Raw genomic sequence first — 21863 nt, forward strand, 5'->3', positions numbered from 1 at the left:
GCTGGTCAACCGTGAAACGGACTCCCTTGGATGTTTTAGTAAAGATTCCTATACATACAATTCCATGATTCTATGAAGGGCCGAGGATTCCCCATTTTTACAGTGTAGAACTGGAAGGAAAAGGGTTGACCTCCTTTCATACCCAGTCCTATTCCAGCCAACTTACACCAGGTGGAATCAGTAAACTCATGTACTGCTTTGGTCCTGTTTACAGAACAGCTCTTTCCCAACTTGAGAGATAAGATTAAAGTGGCATGCTTACCCTGTTCTATTGATGGGTGTCATTAGATTCCCTGAATATTGCACACACACACTGCTTTCATAACTATTTATTAGAGACTGGGATCCTAATAGGTGTGTCTCCTGTCAATAGACAATTTCATTTTTTTTATATATAAAATTTTTATTAGGTTTTCACATTTTATACACACACACACAACAAAAACAAAAACAAAAGCAAAACATATATAATTTCATACTCTTACTTTCTTTACCCTCTTTCCTTGACTTCCCCCCACCCCCTCTTCATACATCCCAATTCCAATAATTAATTCAGCAAGTTCTTATCTCTCATCTTTAACATATTATTATTATTTTTAAAACTTAACTCTTTTTACTTGTCCACATTTAACTTATCCAATTCTCTTATAAACATTAAATCTTTTTTCTAAGGTCGACCTAATTTCCCTCCCACGAATTTCTCCCTTTATATTTTAATTAATTATATGTCATAATGGCCAAATACAAAAGTCATAAAATTTTAAGATTCTGTTCTCCCCTCCCTCCCTACCCCGGTTTCCATCCCTTATGTCCACAGAAACAGTTCCTAGCCCGGATTCCTCACATCCGAGGCCTTCAAGTCTCTGTCAGTCTCTCTCCGCTGATTTTGTTGGTAACCCTTTTTGTTGGTCCTCAGGTCTCGAAGGAGTTCAGTCGCAGTCACACCAAGTTTTCTTCCATCCAAAATACTTAAAAGCAGTTGCTGCAAAAGGTCAGCTGATCTCCCATACTCAAAGAGGAAGTCCCAATCATATTTCTTTATTCTTTTAAATTCCAGAATTCCAGGTACTCCAGGGACTTCCTCCTTCATCTTTCTCATCTGTCAATAGACAATTTCAATTCCATGTCAGAACTAGGTGGGCCCGAAAGAATGGAAATGATAGAACTAGATAAGGTAAAGGTAAAGGTACCCCTGCCCGTACGGGCCAGTCTTGACAGACTCTGGGGTTGTGCGCCCATCTCACTTAAGAGGCCAGGGGCCAGCGCTGTCCGGAGACACTTCCGGGTCACGTGGCCAGCGTGACATCGCTGCTCTGGCGAGCCAGAGCCGCACACGGAAACGCCGTTTACCTTCCCGCTGGTAAGCGGTCCCTATTTATCTACTTACACCTGGAGGTGCTTTCGAACTGCTAGGTTGGCAGGCGGTGGGACCGAGCAGCGGGAGCACACCCCGCCGCAGGGATTCGAACCGCCGACCTTTCGATCGGCAAGTCCTAGGCGCTGAGGCTTTAACCCACAGCGCCACCTGCGTCCCATAGAACTAGATAGATGCCTTTAATAAGATATTCAAGTCCTTGTGTTTGACAGCTACAGAATCAAATGAATCTAAGTGATACTTAACTGGCCAGATATTTTTACTCGCAGCATTACAACAATATTGCTCATTGTGGGAGGCTGCTTGTGGTTGTTTTTAGCTCTTATTTTGTTTGAATTGGCAGCATCCCAGTCAGTGGAGGTCCCCTCCAAAAAAACTTGTATCAGGAAGAGAATTGCTGGCAGTCTACTAGAACTCTAATTAGGTTAAGGCTTCTGGCTATGATTTGCATGGTCCAATTAGCAGAGCTACCCTCAATTAATTAGAAAGATCTAAAAAGTTGATGTACTCCTAAAGAATATTTCATGCAATCATGGTCTCAATATTCTAGGCTACAGGTACAATAGATTTAGCAAAACCATTTTTTGAAAAAAATTACAGGCTGCCAATTCCTTGTCTTTTAAAGCACAAGACAAACTCTTAGCACATGGTTTTAATGCTGAGTGCTTTGAAGAACAGTGCGTTGCAAATCAGAATATCGTTAGGAATGTCGCTTTTTCCTCCCTCGTGTTCTTTAAAAATTATCTGTAAAAAAATAACCACTCAGGATGTCAGTAATGCCAGTGACCATTGACATTCTTCTAAAAACAAAACTCAAAGTAGCATTGTTGAAAACTGAATTGCACATTGAAGAAGTTATATATAGTTTGGTACTACTATAGAATCTGAATGGATGCTAAAGAAGGGTCATCATTCAGTGGTAAAGTACAAGTTCTGCTGCTTGTGCTTCTGTAAATGACCAAAGGCAAGTGGCATAGAACAAAACGAGCCTCTGTATCAGATGATGGAGTGCAGAGAAAAAACCTTGCAACACAGATTTACTGGAGGGCTCCAAACAAACTGACCAGCACACCCCATGACTGCTTGGACACTGAGAAAACAACTGCACTTTTCAGAAATAATTATAGTGTGTATTCTTGCTTATATGAACATGATGGCCTGAAGGAAAGACAGATTGGATCTGGGGTCATATGCTATGGTCATTAGGGAGATAATGTGGCTGAAGAAACAGGGGATGGTAAGGGAAGAATAGGAAGGGATCTGTCCCAGGAAGAAATAGGTAACTGTAAGGAGGGAGGAGGAGATGGAGACTTTCAGTGGTCTAGCTAGCAACCCAGCACTATGTACAGAAATGAAGCTCCAGCTTCTACCAGGTTAATGTTTTGGACACCTTTCTGAAAGACAACTCTAGGCATTTTAGTATTCTGCTTTGTATACAAAAGTCATGTATAAATACTGGTCCACTTCCAGTCATGGAGCAGTTGAGCCCAGTTGAGTGCCAGCCACCCAATGATGCTGGTCTCTAGCTTGGATCCTCCCTCTAGTCCGGTGTGGAGAACCTCAGGCTTGCAGTCACTCTGACCCTCCAGACTTCTCTGTCTGGCCCTTGGGCCTCTCTCCAAGCCACACACCTCCTTGGCCTTGCCTCACATCCTCCTTGAGGGCTTTTGCCTGGTTGGAATGTGTCACTGAACTCTCATCATCACTCTGGCTTCCCTGGATGGAGGACAGAGAAGGTTGTGTGAGCCTGTGTAGAAACTAGTCTTTTGTAGAAAGGTGAAATTAATTTTATCTTTGTTTACAGTATTCTTGCATATTTCAACTTGTTGTAACATAACTTCTCCCTTTTCAATAACAATCCTCAGCACCTAAGAGCATTTCACATACATCCTTTCAATAATCCAGACAGTATCGTGTTAGTAATCCTTAAAATAGCACTGTATTATTCCCATATTGCAGATGTGGGGCCTGAGGTGGACATGTGGTGACATGCCTTAGGCCCCAGAAGGAGTTGATGACTAAAGAGGGATTTAAGCCAAGGAGTTCCCGGCTCACAGTTCACACTCTTAAGCACTACATTATACCAGCTCTTTTTTGGCTGACCCTATTGTAACCTCTCATTACAGTGAGGTTGGGAGGTTTATTCTAAGAGCTAATAATTATTTGAACGCTGTGAAGTGTATTGTAAAGAAAATAAAATAACTTGGCCTACTAGATAGTCACAAGTGTTTATCTGAGAACATCTAAACTCAAGCAGCAGACAGCTTCTTTTCCAATACACGGCTGACACAGAGTCTTTCTCTAGATGATACTGAACACCGTACATAAGCCTGTCAAGAGACATAGGAGTTTTATTTTCCAACACAAGCATTTCTCTTCAGAATAGACTTGAAGATATTGATCTAAAATATTGGGAATACAAAGGCTGACTTTGAGCCCTGAGCTGTTTTAGCCCTGATGATGATCTGTGATTTTTATTTTATTTTTTTGGTCAAGTTCAAACTAGTTTGGACAGTATTATATTTCCGGTTCTTATTAGCTGTTGTTGCTAAGAGCCCAGGCTACACATTATACTTTTAATAAGTGATTACATGAAAACCAGATTTACTCCACTTGTTTAGAACCCCAAATGCTCCTTCCTACTAGCTGTCTATACAGCAGGTAAGGGGAAACCTATGGCCCTCCAGATGTCAATGGACTACAACTCCCATTATCTCTGCCCATTGGACAGGCTGGCTGTGACTGTTGGGAACTGAAGTCCAAATGTAGCACCCTGCTTGTGGTTAACACTTAGCTGGAATGAAATATTCAACGCAGCAATAGAGAAATTAAAATAATAATTTATTTGTCAGACAAATAAATATGAGGCACAGTGGTATATGGTTACCAAGCTCTGGCCTGGCCTCCTGCCATTCTGGCCAGCACTTATATTTCCTTAATCCAGCCCCCTTGCTCCTCCTGTGGCTGCCTCTGTCCAATCAGCCTGGTTGAAATTCCTATTGGCTGTTTGCTAGAACCAATCACAAAAGATACACCCATTTCCTTCTGCCCTTTTATGGAAATCAAAAAGCTATATATTCTTCTATCTATAAATGACAAATAAGTAGTAATATATCTTACATGTGTCTCAACAAGGAATCTTAATTACCAGCTCACCTCTTGCCCTCCTTGCCCTATTGCCTTCCAAAACAGATGATTAATCTTGAATTTTTATCTTAAACATATGTCAAGGATTTTGAGTTCACATCAACATTGAGAGATCTCCTTCATCTGAAGGTTTCTAAACAAAAGGCCTGACAACCATATATCAGGAGTGCTCGATGGCGTCTCCTGTCTGGCAAGGGGGGGCTGGTGGCTGACTTAATTTCAGGATAGTTACAACTCTTACAACTATATGAAATAAGAATCTAGCATTTCTTAAATCCTTTGCATAATTATATTTAAGCTAATATATTTAATACATAAATAACCTTTTAAAAGGAAAAGAAATCTTAAAAGGATCTTAGTTTAAGAAAGAAACAGCTTTAGAAAAGACTTCCCAAAAATGTTCTGTTTCTGCCAGCCAGACCAGTTGCTTTTTCACTGCTCTTGACCTTTTTAACCTTAGGAAGAAGATATGGCTCATTTTACTATTTATCCACCCTTAATTTGTAGGGTCAGTGTAACCTTGGCTGTCAGCCTGTAATTCCCTTTTTACGACTTTGAGAATTGTTTTCTGCTATAAATCAGGGGGGGCCCTTGTCTAGGAGAAAAACATTTTGCCAAGGTTCTTAGGCAGCTGGTCTTCTAAGACTGGTCTTTTAAGATACAGGCCCTGATTAAACATATAAGCTTTAATAAAAATGCAGGCTTATGATTAGATGCCTCACAACAATCTGGGAGGCCACAGGTTTCCCATTCTTGCCGCCCAGGCTTGAAATGGCCTTTCCCCTTGACTTTCTCTCACTCCAAGCGAAGAAACATTCAGCCAAGGAGAAATAATCTTTTGCAGCTTCCTTGCTAGACAAGGAGGGGTTGTGGTTTTCTATGTTGTTCTTCTTTCTGATCTCTTCTGGGGCAATGTTTTTAGTGCCTGTACTGGCTACAGGACTGGAGGCCAGCAAAAGCATACACAAAATTAGCTTTCACACTTGTGTTGCCTTACTAAAAGGATAATGTATGAGTCCACCTTTTGAAATGCAAGTGAAAGTGAAACACAGCAAATTAAACCGAGATGTTCAGTGTGTGAGACCTGTTTAGAAGAACTGGGAAATTATTATTTACTAGATCTTTTGAACATTAGGCTGTTGCCTGGATATGTTGTAAGAGCACATTCATTACATGATGTTTGGGCTAATAAGCCTAGTGCTATTTCTGTATTTTAAACACCTTCTCCCGCTATCCCTGGTCACATACATTTTCACCAAATCAAGTCCCTTAATATCAGGTGGAGGGAATGTTTGGCCCTTCAGATGTTGTACTACAACTCCCATCAGCCTCAGCAAGCATGGCCACTAGCCAGGGATGGCAGGAATTGTAGTTCAGCAACATCCAGACAACCAAAAGATCCCCACCCCTGCTTTATATACATGTACAAATCTGCTCATATATATAGGTAGAATAGAGAACTCACCTGGTTTGCAGTGGAGTCATCTGTATATGAGGAAATTATCACAAACGTACCTACTAATAGTTCAGTAATCTTTGGGGAAATGTCACAGTAAAAGTGCTCCCAAAATAGGCTGTTTTTCACGCTTTTACCTTGAATGTATCCAGGAGCAGGCTCTTGAACCAGCTGAATAATCCTTTCGTCCTTCCCCCAAGTGGTGGCATGGCACTCCACATTAAATCAAGGAAGATTGGATACATTTTATAGTTGTCTATAGCGGCCTTTGTGCGAAAGGGATGCATTAATATTATTTTACACATGAATGGATTTAGCCATGGAGGTCAAATAAAATGGCATAGTCATAGCAGCTCAGTGGCAGAACTTGGAGCAGAATTCAAGCGTCCCATTCTCGGAACTGAGCCCCATTCCTTCGTTAGTCCAGTGCTTATTGACAGCAGCGTTAGGCAGCTATTTTCATTTTGTCCACAAGGCCAGTGGCACATTATACTGCACCTCATAAAGCTTTTCTCCATTTGTCCATGTGACATTTATAGCCCTATAGCGGCTTTTCTTTTTAAGGATTTAATTGGAGTATGTAAGCAGAAGTTTGTAAACTCAAGGTGACCTGTATTCTTCACCCTAATATTACCATTCACTTTTAGACCGGTTTTAATTCTTAGGTAGGATGACCTGGATGCCAAAAAACATGTTCACGGGCCAGTTAAAAGCATTGCAGTTTGTGAACCTTACTCTTCAGTTTGTAACTGATGTTATTTCAACTAGCAGAATATTTCAAAGTATTTCTGCAAACTTGACTCAAGAGCCCCATTTTTTGCAAGAGGTTGTGCAGAATAGCTTCCTAATAGAAACTTTTTTTTGTCTTTTTGATTGCATTGCTGTTGATTGCATTGCTACCTCGGGTTACATACGCTTCAGGTTACAGCAGTGTTTTTCAACCTTTTTTGGGCAAAGGCACACTTGTTTCATGAAAAAAATCACGAAGCACACCACCATTAGAAAATGTTAAAAAATTTAACTCTGTGCCTATATTGACTATATATAAAGTAATTCTCTTGAATAGGAATCAAATAAACACAAAGAAAGTATTTTATAATTACTTTATTATGAAATAGTAAGTAAACAGAAATATGAAAAATTATAAAATACTTTATTCAGTGCGCAACCTGGGCCTGTTTGGCTGAACACAAAGCTGATATTCTGGCTGGAATCGAAGAAAGACACACACGTAGCTCTTCGTCAACAGCTCTCAGTCTCTCTCTGTATTTAGTTTTTATAGCAATCATGCTTGAAAAGCTCATCTCACACAGATATGTAGTGGAAAATGGGAGCAATGTCAAAATAGCTTTGTTTGCCAGAAGGGGGAACTCCTTGGCAGTATCCAACCAAAAACTGTCCAAAGGTAGATCAGCAAATCTTAGCTTGATACCACGATTTTGTCTCAGTTCAGTTAGTTCCTCCTGCTCCTGTAAAGTCATGTCCTTTCCACCAACTGATGCTGAGCTATAAGGGTCCCTAACCCAGTCAAGGCATTCGGTGGAGACTGAAGAGAAATAAAATGACAACTTCTCCTCGAGAGTTTTTAAATGTTTAACTATTATCTCACACAGTGCAGCAGTGTGAACACCTTGCCATTGCTTCGTGAGTGTGAACATTTCAAGATTGCCACTTTCCACGTGTTGATGCCAGAGTTGCACCTTTGAACGGAATCCATTTATTTTATCTGTACTTGTAAGCAGGTTTTCATTTCAGCCTTGCATTCGTGTCTTCAGTTCATTCAGATGATGAAATATATCTGCCAGGTATGCCAGCCTTGCACACCACTCATCACTTGCAAGCAGCTTTGCGTAATCCAACCTCTCATTTGTCAGAAACACTTTAAGTTCCTCCCGCAGCTCATACACACAAACCAAGACCTTGCCACGTGACAATCACCAGACCTCTGTATGAAACAGCAAGGTTTTATGCTTCGCTCCCATCTCCTCACACAAAGCTGCAAATATGCGACTTTTCACGGGTCGTGACTTTACAAAGTTTACCATGTGCACAGCATCATCCAACACATGAACTAGGTCTGCTGGTAAAGTCTTGGCTACGAGGGCCTCACAGTGTAAAAAACAATGCGTAACAATCACACCTGGATTTCTTTCCTTCACCCTGCTTACAAAGCCTTTGGTGTGCCCGACCATGGCTGCAGCTCCATCGGTGCAGACACTTGTGCAGTTTTCCCTTCCTAGGCTTATTTGCGCACACTGTGCTCGGACGGGAAGGAAGTCGGAAGATGATGTCCTACTGTGATAGGTCCAGGCTGGAGTCTGGACCAATCACAGCCCGGACATCAGAAAAATGGAGGGTGTCCCCCTGAGGAGCACCAATCGGTGCCCCTGCTGGCCGAGGGTGGGGTCAAAAACCCCACCCCACCCATACCCAGGACACAGTCCGGCGCCCACCCAGTGGGTGAAAATTTGACATTTTTTAAAAAAATCTTTCGAATTTTTCAATTTTTCCCACGGCACACCAGGCAACATCTCGCAGCACACTAGTATGCCGCGGAACAGTGGTTGAAAAACACTGGGTTACAGACACCGCTAACCCAGAAATAGTACCTCGGGTTAAGAACTTTGCTTCAGGATAAGAACAGAAATCGCGCGGCAGTGGCACAGTGGCAGCGGGAGGCCCCATTAGATAAAGTGGCACCTCAGGTTAAGAATAGTTTCAGGTTAAAAAGGGACCTCCAGAATGAATTAAGTTCTTAAACTGAGGTACCACTGTAGATTCCTTGGGTTTGTTTGTTTTTTAGTCTGGAAGCCTTTACAAGATCAATAAAAATATGCACATCCTTAAATCAAACAAATCTTGGCAAAATTTCCAAACTCTTAAATTGTGCCATACTTGCAAATGGTCTTTATAATGTGCTCTGAAAGCTATGGGGTTTTTTTGAAAATTGCAAAATTGCAAATTGAGGAGAAGAATAATTTCTCAATGGGTTATGCTAATACATCGAGAGAGTTAGGTTAGAATTTTGGACCTGTGGTAGAGCGCTGAATTGCAGAGGTAACCCATACGCATCCTGTCACATTGAAATGCACTGACTCATTAATGTGCTGACCCATTGTCGCGTAGAACTTGCATGCCAGTGGCACATCCGTCCTGGCCACAGATTGCTAATGCTACAGGCCAGTGCATATTTATGAGGCATATGTGGAGCATTTACACAGGTAAACACTTTACGCCTTGCTTGCATAAATTATAAAGAGCTTCAGGCAGGGCCTGTACAACCCACAATGGGATTCCCACCCATCTGTCCATGACGTGCACTGGTTGACCTTCACCCAGGCACTGTATCGCCCTAACCTACTTCACAGGGCTGTTGTGAGGATAAAAAACAGAGGATGTATTGTATTTGCCACCTGAATATTGATTTTTTAAAAATAAAGGAAATAGCATTAGTTATAGCAATTGAAAAGTGTGGTTGGATTAATGATTAATGCTGAATCACTCTTTAAAACTTAGACATATTGCTTAATCTCCCTGTGCTGCTTTCTGTCATACATTGGAGATTATGATGCCCTTAAGGATATTCAAGTCTGGAATACAAGGTATTGCATAACTTGAGAGTTGCTAGGGGATTTTACGCTGCAATGGAAGCGTACTTTGTTTTTCAAGTGTTCTTTAAATTATCTGCTCAGGATATGATGTCATCTGATCACACGAGACTGTGCAATCTGGCTCCTATTAGGTCAATTAGTTAAACAGCAATCCCTTGGGGATAATCTTAGATGTTATGGGAAGTAGTAAGGATATTTTTAGGTTCATGGGATCTAAAGCTAAAAAGGGTTGCCACACATATGTAGAAAACTCCAATAAATGAGAGCACTTTTGCTTGTAGTTAGATTGCTTGAGATAACACACAGAGGACATAAAGTAAATTAGGGCAATTTAAGGCTACAATCCTATATACGTTTACCTGAAAGTACGCTGTGATTTGGAGCCAAATTTATTCTTACATATATACACGGAAGGAACAGAAGGACCTCTTCAGTAAGCCTAACTCTCTTTCCATTCACATAGCAAAATGTTAGGATCCAAGCCAGTGGGACTGTGAGTAGACAAGTATAGGATTGCACTGTAAGAGACCCAAAAGTTGAGGTCATGGAGAAACAAAATCAAAAGAGAAATTAAATTGAATGTGGCAAGAAAGTTGGTTCCAGACAAAGCCATTAAACTTACATGGTTTGCATGGCCTGGCCAAATCAGTACCAGTCAGACTGGTACCAGCGTTTTAACACACTGCCTTATTACGTTTTTCCCAACTGTCTGTGTTGTCAACACAACTGTGTTTAAAGTTGTAGACAGGAAAACTGACTCAGTTCTGGAACCTCTTCTTTTGCCATTCCTTATTATCTTAATATCCATATGTTTGATATTACTCAGTTACTTAATTTGGGCTCCAATTGCTAGAAAGATCTGCTAAATATTATTACCACTTGATTATTATTAACATTATTGGGAAAACATACATAAAACCAATAATGTCAAACTTAGTTAGAAAAAAATGCTTCCTCAGTTCCCAGCACTGCATGTCTGAACCTGAGCCTTGAATATGGTATTGGTATGTTTCACAAAGTCTAAATTTATTTATTTTTTAAATAAATCAGTTCCAAGCTGTTAGGGGCAGGAAACTGCCTTATGTTTGACTGTGGTACACTGATAATGAAATAACAATAATCATAATACTTTTATTATTTATATGCTAATCTGACTGGGTTGCCGCAACTACTCTGGGTGGCTCCCAACAAAATATTAAAAACACAATAAAGCATCAAACTGTAAAAACTGCCCTACACAGGGCTGCCATTAGATGTCTTCTAAAAGTCATCTTTATTCCTTGATTGTTTATTCCTTGATGATGATGATAAATTTACTATTATTAAGCTTTCGTAAGAAAGCTTTGACATTCAAATTATTGACAATGGCTTATATTGTCAGAACGGTTGTTCAATGATCAATGGCTGAGATCTAATCAGAGTCTGCAGCAAGAATTCTACTGGCAAAGTATTGGAAGACGCAAGAACTACCTACTCTGGAAGAATGGCAAACAAAGGTGATTGACTTTATGGGACTGGCGGAGATGACGGGCAGAATCCGGGACCAGGGGAAAGAGACAGTGGAAGAGGACTGGAAGAATTTCAAAATATATCTTAAAAATAATTGTAAAATTGAGGAATGTTAAGATGTCAGGGGGTAAGAAGTAAAGAATTGCAGCAGTAAACAAAAAAACTTAAGAAATATTTACGAAAAGGAACTAAGACAATGGACTTAAGGGTTGCTAAAGAATTATTAAACAAGGATGCAGGGATGGGGAGGTATGGGGAAGTCAAAGAAAAAAGGCTATGAACCGATGAGTATGAAGTTATATTGTGTTACATTGTTCTTTATTTTATGTGTGGAAAATTAATAAAAATTATTATAAAAAAAAAAAAAAAGAGATCTAATCAGAGTCTGAGATCTAGTTAAAATATGGCTTCTCCTAGCTTTATAGGCATCATTTTTAGAAACTGCTTGGGAAATTTCCCAGAGAAGAAAATATATGTGTCTCCAGGAAATGGGTTTGAGTTAGCAGGTGGGGTTTATGCCTTGGGAGACAGCATTGAATTAGTGTTTCAGAATATGGTAGTAGGACAATGCAGTCTTTGGTGTGATGAGGAAGGCACATGAATGGGAGCCCTGACCATTTGTGGTCTTTTAAAATATTTTGGCACACTTTGCATAAGGATTTCATTCTTGATGGCTTGGCCCAACTCCAGTGTGGAGTTGCGGTTTCAATTAGATTAGAAGATTTTACTTGCTACAGAAATATTCCTGTGCAGCGTTAAATGCACTGCTCTGTGCTCAGCTGAAACAATTATGAGGATATCGCCAATGTAATGATAAACGTCACTCATCACGATCCAATATACGTTAACCTAGAATACCAAATACATGCCTTAGAGCAGGATATAATTAACAGTTCTAAACCTATTTGACAGTTGGGTTCAGCAACTGGGTGCCAGATCCGTCCTGCTGATGGGTGCCATCTGGTCCCCCAGTCACCATTCCAGAGACAAAACTGGGATGGTTAGGAGTAGCATTTGTTGCAATAAGACTTAGAAGCAGACAGAGAGGGGGATTTGGCTTTGACCTCCTTATCAAAGTAACCTGTTGGGAAAACCAGTTGCAGACCAGGGATCCAACACGCTGCTAGATGCAGCTTAGTGCTAGCCACATAGCCAATTATGCAACTTGAAAAGAGGAAGTTACCAGTCATCTTTGTATATTAGCGGGCGCATCTAATAGACTGAGAATTCCTTGTGTGAGCAGTAAGAGCTTTCAGAGTACAGTGGTACCTCGAGTTACAGACGCTTTAGGTTACAGACTCCGCTAACCCAGAAATAGTACCTCAGGTTAAGAACTTTGCTTCAGGATGAGAACAGAAATCGTGTGCCAGTGGCGTGGTGGCAGCGGGAGGCCCCATTAGCTAAAGTGGTACCTCAGGTTAAGAACAGTTTCAGGTTAAGAACAGACCTCTGGAACGAATTAAGTTCTTAACCAGAGGTACCACTGTAGACTTGTAAAGTAATACTTACTGTTATGCATTACCTGGGTAAGGTAATAATAATAATAATAATAATAATAATAATAATAATAATAATAATACTCAACCCATCTGGCTGGGTTTCCCCAGCCCCTCTGGGCAGCTCCCAACAGAAAATTAAAAGCACAATAAAACTTCAAACATTAAAAACTCCCCTAAAAATCTCAAGGGCTCCAACCCTGGCAAGAGTGATGACCCTCGTTAAGTTACCCTGCCCTAGATGCTGATAAATCTAAACAGTTTCTTATAATGGCCCCAGGAAGTTTCCTGCTAATTTTGCTATGTAGCCTAGTTGACTTCTTGAATATGGAGCTGTAGCTGGATTAAGAACATTGACCGCCCAGCTGTTGATCTGGGCAAATCTCAGAGCATAATATACCTATGATAACTTCACTCCTAGTTAAGTTTCTAAGTACCATTCCAAGTGCTGTCTGTTTCCCTCTAAAGCCATAAACTTTCAGCATCCGCTATATCTCCGAAAGCAGACCTCAACCGTGTGAGGCCACCTTGCTTATTCAGATTATCTAGGGGTTATTCAAGCTCCTCTGGCGTTCTCTGGTCCATGGGGTCACGAAGAGTCGGACACGACTAAACGACTAAACAACAACAACAAAAATCATGCTACACTGTTACATCCACTAGGGGAAATGCAACTATATCCCTCAAAGGACAAACTGTGATTGGAGCATGCTTGGAGATGGTGTAGGAAAGGCCTTGCAGAAGGTCTCTAGTCTAAAAAGGATCTCAATTCCAAGAATCCTCATCAAAAGTTATACATTTGCATACCAGTTAATAAATAGCCCAGAAGACTGGTGCACTGGTGATATTTGGAACTGGCTCTATCATCACAAGAGTAATAACAGAAAAGAAGAATCCAATAAAAAATTAATACAAAAATCAATGTATATGATCTGTCAAATCTGCATGGGGTTAAAAAAAAGCAGCATTAATTAGTCCAGAAGAATATGATGTGCAAAATCTGCCTTAACCCATAAAGGGATTAATTCTTACTTACTTGCATCAGCATACTTTAATATCCATTTGGTTCTTTAAATATAGAAACTTTTAAAGTATATTATGTGGCTGAATTCATTATTGTTTGTTAAATGCTTCCAGTTTCTTATATAAAATACGTTAAAGTGCAAATAGGTGTTTAATATAGCCTTAAAATTAAAAATTTGGCTATTAAATAGCACATTAACCAATTAATTGCATTCAGATTTTGCTAAATTGCATAAATTGCATTTTCTATCCATCATAATAAAATAAAGCATGCTTTAAGGACATACTAATCCTGTCTTGGCCATCTCAGTTGGTAAGTTTGCCAGTTTATTATTAGCTTTTATCATTGTCCTTACGTATTCATTTAAGTCTGTTTAAATTAATGGATATATGAATTTTTAGCTTTGATTTTACACTGGTGAAGTGGCAATATGATTTGGCACATGATGTTTGTCTTTTTTGGTTTGGGTTTTTAAAAAATATTATTTTAGGCTATATATGAATGCAATTTCTAATTTTTATTAGAACAGAGCAAATGCTGCACGCCTTCAGGGCTTTTCCTGAGTATCGCCATTTTCCTCAAATGTTTTTCTTTCCCTTTAATTTCCTGAACTGACTATAGTTTCTCTTTACTTGTGGTTTTTTTTTTTTTTTTTTTTTTTTGGTGTTCTGTCCAGAGGAAAAATATGGGGGGGGGGGGAATGTAATTGTATTTGGGGGTTTTTAAAACCTGTTTAATGAGCAGAACACCTTGACTTTTTTACATTCCTCCTGACCTATGCCCTGCAGTGATCATTGACCACCAGCCCACGGGGCATACGTACGTAGTCTCTGCGTACTTCTAAGAGAGTCAGATTTTTAAACTCACATTCTTGTACAAATCAGTAACAAGAGTCTCAGGAGCGGGGAATTTTAAGCTTTTCATATTTTTCTTACTGGCTCTTTGCCATTCCTGGAATGGCCCCGTCTTCACCTCTGGATGCCATGCAGTTGTTCAGAAAGCCACTAAGAATTGACAAGGAAAAGACTAGGAAATTGCCTTCTAATGTTGAAATCATGCAAAGTGCTAGACAGCCAGAGGCTTCTTCTCTACTATGAAATACCTTTCCCCTAGCGTCTGTAAAACACCTTTTTAAAAATGGTTTTCAGATTCCTATTTGGATTGGCCAAAGAAGCTGTGGTAATTCTGTGGTAATGCCCAGTGAGGGATCCACCAAATAAATTTCCGCATTGTCACAGCAGGGGAGTAAAGGGTTAAATCCTCCTCTGTGTCTGCCATAATGCAGTGGTACCTCGGGTTAAGAACTTAATTCATTCCAGAGGTCCGTTCTTAACCTGAAACTGTTCTTAACCTGAGGTACCACTTTAGCTAATAGGGCCTCCCGCTGCCGCCACGCTATTTGTGTTCTCATCCTGAAGCAAAGTTCTTAACCTGAGGTACTATTTCTGGGTTAGCGGAGTCTGTAACCTGAAGCGTCTGTAACCTGAAGCGTCTGTAACTCGAGGTACCACTGTACCAACAAATTATCAGCACACGCACACACCCGCTGATGTTATTTGCATTTTTTAAAAACCTGCATATTAAATGCAAAAATACATCTAAACTCAAGTTTAGTTTGGGCCTTATCAGGAATAAAAGTTCAGATTGCAGTTTCCAGATGGTTTGCTCATCTTTGTTCACATACAAACTAGTTTGTTTGAAACCAGAAGCAATGAAGTGATGGAAGCGGGGGGGGGGGTGGCGGCGCGAGAAATCAATTTCCTCCTTCCCCTTCCTTGAACTGATTTTGCCTAGGAAGCTGGAAATATTTCAGTTCCTTTAAAAAGTATCATGTTATAGACAGGAATCTTTAAAAAAAAGAAAACTTTTTAAGCTGGCAAAATAATTTTGTTTTTTAAGAAAGGGCTTACTGGAACTCCACCCTGTCGCGCCAGCTTTTTAACGGTACTGGCAGAGCCCATAAGCAGGTTTCCTGTATTGAGTGAGGTAGAATAAACATACCTTATTCCCAACTGCTATTTCAAAGACTTTGACAAATGCCAGAAACTAATTATTTTTGCTCTGTTCAGTCTTGATCACCACATTGCAGAGATGCTCTGAGTACAGTCTCAGTACAGATGCTGGTATATATGAATTGGCAATTTAAAGGGCCACCATTTATGGCTGGAATCTTCAAAAACTCAGGAGATGTGAGAGAACCAGAACATCACTTATCTGAGAGATAACAACCACAAACCAACAACGTTTAAAGCTTTAAGTGCATTTAATTCTGTGCTGGAGTTTGGCCAGCAAAATCCTCTCCGCAGCATGGATTTGGTACAGCTCCTGAATCAGTTTCTGGTTGGCAATAATTTTCTTCTGGTAATGTGTTAAGACTAGAATTTCTAACTGGTTTCTTTTGAAAAGAAGCCATAAACCATAAGCCCCCATTTATCCAAACAAATGAAAGTGGTACACTTAAACAGCATTGGCATATCAGAGGATCATGTAAACACTTTGATTGGTATTAGTCTTTTTGCTGTTTCTTATATCCTGGGAGCTTCAACAGTAGAATATTTCTGTTCTCTCATAGTAGCAGCCACAGAAGTGTCTATCTGCTAGCCTTTCCGAATCCAAGAAAAGACGTATCTGAAATCTCTCTTTCAAGCTGATACTATGTTGATGATATGAATGACAGACCCAGTTACTAAGCCATTAAGTTCACCACATCATTCATCAAACCCTTCACTTTGAAAAACAAGGACTATGTGGTTTGACTTGATAATGATAGTTTGTTGTTGTTGTTGTTTAGTCGTTTAGTCGTGTCTGACTCTTTGTGACCCCATGGACCAGAGCACGCCAGGCACTTCTGTCTTCCACTGCCTCCCGCAGTTTGGTCAAACTCATGCTGGTAGCTTCGAGAACACTATCCAACCATCTCGTCCTCTGTCGTCCCCTTCTCCTTGTGCCCTCCATCTTTCCTAACATCAGGGTCTTTTCCAGGGAGTCTTCTCTTCTCATGAGGCGGCCAAAGTATTGGAGCGATCAGCCTTCTTTATGGTCCAGCTCTCACTTCCATACATCACTACTGGGAAAACCATAGCTTTAACTATACGGACCTTTGTTGGCAAGGTGATGTCTCTGCTTTTTAAGATGCTGTCTAGGTTTGTCATTGCATTTCTCTCAAGAAGCAGGCATCTTTTAATTTCATGGCTGCTGTCACCATCTGCAGTGATCATGGAGCCCAAGAAAGTAAAATCTCTCACTGCCTCCATTTCTTCCCCTTCTATTTGCCAGGAGGTGATGGGCCCAGTGGCCATGATCTTCGTTTTTTTAATGTTGAGCTTCAGACCATATTTTGCGCTCTCCTCTTTCACCCTCAATAAAAGGTTCTTTAATTCCTCCTCACTTTCTGCCATCAAGGTTGTGTCATCTGCATATCTGAGGTTGTTGATATTTCTTCTGGCAATCTTCCGGCTAGGGATTCATGCAGCCCAGCCTTTCGCATGATGAATTCTGCATATAAGTTAAATAAGCAGGGAGACAATATACAGCCTTGTCATACTCCTTTCCCAATTTTGAACCAATCAGTTGTTCCATATCCAGTTCTAACTGTAGCTTCTTGTCCCACATAGAGATTTCTCAGGACACAGATGAGGTGATCAGGCACTCCCATTTCATAGCTTACCATAGTTTGCAGTGGTCAACACAGTCAAAGGCTTTTGCATAGTCAATGAAGCAGAAGTAGATGTCTTTCTGGAACTCTCTAGCTTTCTCCATAATCCAGCATATGTTTGCAATTTGCACTTCTGGGAGTTCTCGGTCCACATACTGCTTGAGCCTTCCTTGTATAATTTTAAGCATAACCTTGCTAGCGTGTGAAATGAGTGCAATTGTGCGGTAGTTGGCGCATTCTTTGGCACTGCCCTTCTTTGGGATTGGGATGTAGACTGATCTTCTCCAATCCTCTGGCCACTGCTGAGTTTTCCAAACTTGCTGGCATATTGAGTGTAGCACCTTAACAGCATCATCTTTTAAAATTTTAAATAGTTCAGCTGTAATACCATCACTTCCACTGGCCTTGTTATTTGCAGTGCTTTCTAAGGCCCATTTGACTTCACTCTCCAGGATGTCTGGCTCAAGGTCAGCAACCACACTACCTGGGGTGTACGAGCCATCCATATCTTTCTGGTATAGTTCCTCTGTGTATTCTTGCCACCTCTTCTTGATGTCTTCTGCTTCTGTTAGGTCCTTACCACTTTTGTCCTTTATTATGGTAATCTTTGTATGAAATGTTCCTTTCATATCTCCAATTTTCTTGAACAGATCTCTGGTTCTTCCCATTCTGTTGTATTTCTCTATTTCTTTGCATTGCTTGTTTAAGAAGGCCTTCTTGTCTCTCCTTGCTATTTTTTGGAAATCTGCATTCAATTTCCTGTATCTTTCACTATCTCCCTTGCATTTTGCCTTCTCTCCCCCGCTATTTGTAAGGCCTCGTTGGACAGCCACTTTGCTTTCTTGCATTTCCTTTTCATTGGGATGGTTTTCGTTGCTGCCTCCTGTATAATGTTGCGAGCCTCCATCCATAGTTCTTCAGGCACTCTGTCTACCAAATCTAAATCCTTAAACCTGTTCCTCACTTCCACTGTGTATTCATAAGGGATTTGATTTAGATTTTATCTTACCGGCTCAGTGATTTTTCTTACTTCAGTTTAAGCTTGAAGTTTGCTATAAGAAGCTGATGATCTGAGCCACAGTCAGCTCCAGGTCTTGTTTTTGCTGACTGTATAGAGCTTCTCCATATTTGGCTGCAGAGAATATAATCAATCTGATTTCGATGCTGCCCATCTGGTGATGTCCATATAAAAATATTTATTTCCTATAGTTATTTTTTTAAAAAAAGGCATCAAAATTTCCTGGAACAAAGTAAGTGTAGCTTTATTTGTTTATTTCTAAGTGATCATTTTGTTTTATTAGCACATTCCTTAGTTTCTCCTTCCACCTTCTATGGCATTGTGTGCTTCTGAATTAATCATCTGGAAATCAGCCCATTTTCACCTTGCCACAGTTGTGAGATCAGTGTGTGCACTAGGGGGGAAAATTGGGGTATTAATGTAGGGAAAGGGAATCGGAATCAGTTTGATTTCTTCTTGCGGTGAGGGCGAAGATGGGTAGTTTCCCCTGTGTTTTCCAACAAAAATATATATTGTTTGCATGTGCTGCTGCTGTTTATTCTCTGCTTTCCAAATATGCAAATGACTTCGTCCGCTGGCTGGGCTTTCCCATTAGCTCACAATGATGTACAGTGCAGAGACACAGCAGACTGCATTATTTCCTTCTCCTCAGAATACCCAGGAAGTCCTTGCTGATGTCATTGTTGGCTTTCCTACTCATCAGCATGTGAAAAGAAGGCATGTGAGATCAGCTAGGGAAACAAATGCTGCAGCCAAAAGTCGAAGGGCAGGAACATCATGATGAATAAACCAAGTATCCTAATATGTCTTTCTTTTGACAATTGTGTTGCTTCAAATTAGCACAACACTCATTCAGCTAAATGCAATTGCAGTTGTAGAATGATCTCATCAGCACAAACAAGATTTGCTGATAGCAAATGTTATCAGTGCCTACCAGATAACATGCCAAAAGGACACCTGAATTGCCATCTCTAGAAGATATAGCAGCATAGCTTTGTCTGTCATGACTGGAGTATGTTTCCACAGAGCGTGCGTAGATGCTCAGATCTGTAACAGAAACACTATCCAACCTTCTCTCAAACACATCTTTTCTCTATCCATTGTGGGCTGAATCAGACAATATGGAACCAATGACTCTCCTGCACATGAGGTGAGAAAAAGAGAGAGTACACACACATTAGTTCTTCTGTCCCACCTCTGACGTTACCATCCTTCCATGTGAGGGTAACCTATCTAATCCACCATCCTTTTCCTAACTAGAGATGAGCCAGAGACCTTTGAAAAGCACACAAAGGGATGAGGGCAGCAACATTGCCTGTTTGTGCCTAGCATCTGGTATTCAGAGGTCCACTGAACTCACTTCGTAGTCTACACTCATTTCCTATTATCTTGACCAAAGCTGGAAGTGCTTAAAACAATCTGCCCTGCTACAATTGTGCAATAGCAGTTTATGTACAGATCACTTGTTTTGCCCAATGCAGCATTACAGTCTTTTGAAAACTGAATGAAGGGGCTTTTATTTCTCATTGATCCTGACCATTGTTTCTTTCTGGCACGTACAGGCAGCAGCCCAAGCCATAGTTTCTTAGAGCCCTTTTATTCTGCCTTTACTATTCTAGTGCTAACCTAACAGAACTAATTGGCTCAACCTTCACTGATATTGACCTCATTTTCATTGCTTTGTATAATGCTAGAACTCATTTTGTCCAGTGTAGTAGTGTAAGTGTCAATGCTAAGTTGACATATGGTCTCTTCCGCTGCCAGAATCATTGGGCTAGAAGTGACCAGTCTTCTACAGTGGTACCTCTAGTTATGTACTTAATTCGTTCCGGAGGTCCCTTCTTAACCTGAAACTGTTCTTAACCTGAAGCACCGCTTTATCTAATGGGGCTTCCTTCTGCCGCCGTGCTGCCGCTGCACGATTTCTGTTCTCATCCTGAAGCAAAGTTCTTAACCCGAGGTATTATTTCTGGGTTAGCAGAGTCTGTAACCTGAAGCGTTTGTAACCCGAGGTACCACTGTACCTTTGACTTGTGGACAGATTCTGCAAACATCCTTGGGGTGCCACAGGGTTCTGTCTTGGGCCTGGTCTTATTCAACATCTTTATCAACGACTTGGATGATGGACTCAAGGGCATCCTGATCAAATTTGCAGATGACACCAAACTGGGAGGGGTGGCTAACATCCCAGAGAACAGGATCACACTTCAAAACGACCTTGACAGATTAGAGAACTGGGCCAAAACAAACAAGATGAATTTTAACAGGGAGAAATGTAAAGTATTGCACTTGGGCAAAAAAAATGAGAGGCACAAATACAAGATGGGTGACACCTGGCTTGAGAGCAGTACATGTGAAAAGGATCTAGGAGTCTTGGTTGACCACAAACTTGACATGAGCCAACAGTGTGACGCGGCAGCTAAAAAAGCCAATGCAATTCTGGGCTGCATCAATAGGAGTATAGCATCTAGATCAAGGGAAGTAATAGTGCCACTCTGGTCAGACCTCACCTGGAGTACTGTGTCCAGTTCTGGGCAGCACAGTTCAAGAAGGACACTGACAAACTGGAATGTGTCCAGAGGAGGGCAACCAAAATGGTCAAAGGCCTGGAAACGATGCCTTATGAGGAACGGCTAAGGGAGCTGGGCATGTTTAGCCTGGAGAAGAGGAGGTTAAGGGGTGATATGATAGCCATGTTCAAATATATAAAAGGATGTCACATAGAGGAGGGAGAAAGGTTGTTTTCTGCTGCTCCAGAGAAGCGGACACGGAGCAATGGATCCAAACTACAAGAAAGAAGATTCCACCTAAACATTAGGAAGAACTTCCTGACAGTAAGAGCGGTTTGACAGTGGAATTTGCTGCCAAGGAGTGTGGTGGAGTCTCCTTCTTTGGAGGTCTTTAAGCAGAGGCTTGACAACCATATGTCAGGAGTGCTCTGATGGTGTTTCCTGCTTGGCAGGGGGTTGGACTCGATGGCCCTTGTGGTCTCTTCCAACTCTCTATGATTCTATGATTCTATGATTGTACAAAGCAGCTTATATATGTCATACCACATTTTGACACAAATCATATGAAGCAAATTGTAGTCCAGGCAAATGCTGAGCATGAAACCAAACCCATGGTTGGATCCTACTAAGTTCTGCAAGGGACGTTTGTGGGCACAAGTCTACTTTGCACAACATGCTTATCTCTACTTGTAACAGCCCTACTGCTAAACAAGTGATTTAGATAGGTGGGAACCCATTCTTTGTTATTTAAGAGACTTCAGAGGTCTCCAATCCAGGTACTGTTGCTAATTCTACCACTCTTAGGCATGTTGAGAGGCCCTACAAGATAGCAGAAGATGTGACCGACCACTTTGATTGGGTCGTGCTCAGTTCTGGAAGTTCACCGGGAATGAAGATGGGTTGGATCAATCTTATTTACTTCTCATAAGTCAGCACTGTGGCTTGCCGCAGAGGAAGCGGTACAGAGATGGAGCTTTTGACCATTCTTCCTCTTTCTTCTGTGTTGTTTTATTTATCCTGATGCTTTCTAACAGGCATGTTTTCTCTTCTCTGTCTCTTTTT

General features: G+C 40.8%; 2 protein-coding genes and 1 long non-coding RNA gene across 4 annotated transcripts in view; 2 read left to right on the plus strand and 1 right to left on the minus strand.

The window, feature by feature from the left end:
- LOC307202166 (catalase-like) overlaps window positions 1-5709 on the plus strand; it is a 161587-nt gene extending 155878 nt beyond the window's left edge. For both annotated transcript variants that reach the window (XM_079951906.1, XM_079951908.1), the window contains exon 14: window positions 5699-5709. The gene's annotated coding sequence lies outside the window, so the exon portion shown is untranslated. The remainder of the gene's footprint in view (window positions 1-5698) is intronic.
- Window positions 1-21863, plus strand: part of ABTB2 (ankyrin repeat and BTB domain containing 2) — a 161884-nt gene that overhangs the window by 81945 nt on the left and 58076 nt on the right. The gene's annotated exons all lie outside the window — the stretch shown is intronic.
- On the minus strand, window positions 2474-21851 carry LOC307202859. The gene is made up of 4 exons (XR_013833036.1): window positions 21721-21851; window positions 9949-10107; window positions 6116-6244; window positions 2474-3091 (listed from the first exon to the last, which is right to left on the minus strand). It is a non-coding gene; the product is annotated as an uncharacterized lncRNA (long non-coding RNA).

This window comes from Podarcis cretensis, assembly GCF_951804945.1.
Source record: "Podarcis cretensis genome assembly, chromosome: 1".
Taxonomy (NCBI): domain Eukaryota; kingdom Metazoa; phylum Chordata; class Lepidosauria; order Squamata; family Lacertidae; genus Podarcis; species Podarcis cretensis.